At 48.5% G+C, this 1,640-nt stretch overlaps 1 non-coding gene across 1 annotated transcript; it reads right to left on the reverse strand.

The window, feature by feature from the left end:
- Positions 1–867: 867 nt before the first annotated feature.
- TRNAR-UCU (transfer RNA arginine (anticodon UCU)) lies at positions 868–941 on the reverse strand. Its single transcript has one exon. It is a non-coding gene; the product is annotated as a tRNA-Arg (tRNA).
- Between the last annotated feature and the right edge of the window lie 699 nt (positions 942–1,640).

Consider the following 1,640-nt stretch of genomic DNA (forward strand, 5'->3'; position numbering starts at 1 on the left):
AGTAGAAAACCAATCTGACCGAGCTCCCAATCTTGCTGAATATGGCCCATTAGATGAGATAGGGAAAGACAGCAGAAGTGGATGCAGGGTGAGAGAGGTGGTGAGAAAAAGGCTTGTTGGAAACCAGGAATTATGAAAATAACATTCAGATACAAACTTCCAACTTTGTCCTGCAGTCAGGAAAGGCTGCAAACTTTTCACAGTAAAGAGCATTTAAGACCTTGACTTTCTTGTACAAGTTTGTCTGCTGCTGGTAATTAGCATGCTGTTGTGTAGTTTATTCTACTGAGACAAAGAGCAATGATTACATCTCACCTTGTAGATGAGGAAGTGAGTGATGAACATTAGCACAAAAAGCCCACCCTTTGGAATACAAAAGTATAGCCAACAAAGACAGCACAAGAAATCATCCTCTGCATGACCCCATCCATCTCCTGACCCACCTTGGTCAAGGTGATTGTCACCTTGGAGCACAACTGGACCTTTCCTCATCAGCATATGGGACGATCTGCCTTTTTGTTTTCTTGGAGGTAAAGGGATGGAACCATAGTGGTTCCAAAACCTATGGCCAGGCGTCTCCATCCCTCTGTGCCAATGATTTTTCTATGAAGCAAAGGATTCAAAGGCTGTGTCAGTCAGGCTGAGCAGGGAGATGCAGCAGACATCTGAGCCTTCATTAGACAATGAAAATTAGTAAGGGAGGAACAGAGAAAGAACAAAGAGGGAGGAGACAGAAAAAGAGGGGAGGTCCAGGATTCCCAAGGAAAGGGGTTTCCTTTCTCTTCCCAGAGCCCCCAGGAAGGAATAAATATAATTATCGACCTAGCATGACAGCATACAAAATAAAAGAGGCACCTGCCAGGTGACCATCTCTGCCGGGACTCGAACCCGGAACCTCTGGATTAGAAGTCCAGCGCGCTCGTCCATTGCGCCACAGAGACCTCACCACACACACAGCATCAGCACCAGAACTGAAAAAGCACATACCTTCTGCATCACCGAGCCATCTCAGCATCCTGCTCTCTGAGCGGTGGGGGGACAGGGACAGCTGGAAAATCTGGAGTGGAGATCTACCAGCCGGCTCCATCAAAGCTTTTCTCAATACCGTGGGTCCTGGGGTCCTCAGAGGATTGGAGAAATGTGAAGGTGGTCATTCTCCCAGTCCCAGAATCTCTGATGGAGTAGGACAGAGCTACAGCCTTTGCTCTTCTTTCCTCTCCATCCCTAAGGGAGGATAGGGAGAATGCCTTTCTATTCTCATGCTAATTAAGCAGAGTGCACCCAGCCCAGCGGAGAAAACTGAAGCCTTCTCTACCTCCACCCCTCTCCCTCGCTGTGGTTTCATCCCATTCCAGCTATTCTCAGACAGGGGCTGGGCAAAGCTGGGAGATTCAGGAAAACCCTCGATCCCTGAGACAAAGGAGCTGCCTCCGTAAAGAAACAGTGTGAACGGCAGCAGCGGCTAGCAGGGAAGCTGGGCTCCAGGGGACTGATCCAGTTCTCAGCTTTGAGAGCTGTATCTGTCGAGTCTGGGGAAGAGGTAACGGGAGTCTGATATGACGTTTCTTTAGCATCTTCACTAGAATTAAGGATGGGAGTGGAGTCGAGCAGCAGTGAATGTGTGTGTATGTGTCTGTGTG

The sequence above is a fragment of the Delphinus delphis genome, chromosome 1 (assembly GCF_949987515.2).
Source record: "Delphinus delphis chromosome 1, mDelDel1.2, whole genome shotgun sequence".
Classification (NCBI taxonomy): Eukaryota; Metazoa; Chordata; class Mammalia; order Artiodactyla; family Delphinidae; genus Delphinus; species Delphinus delphis.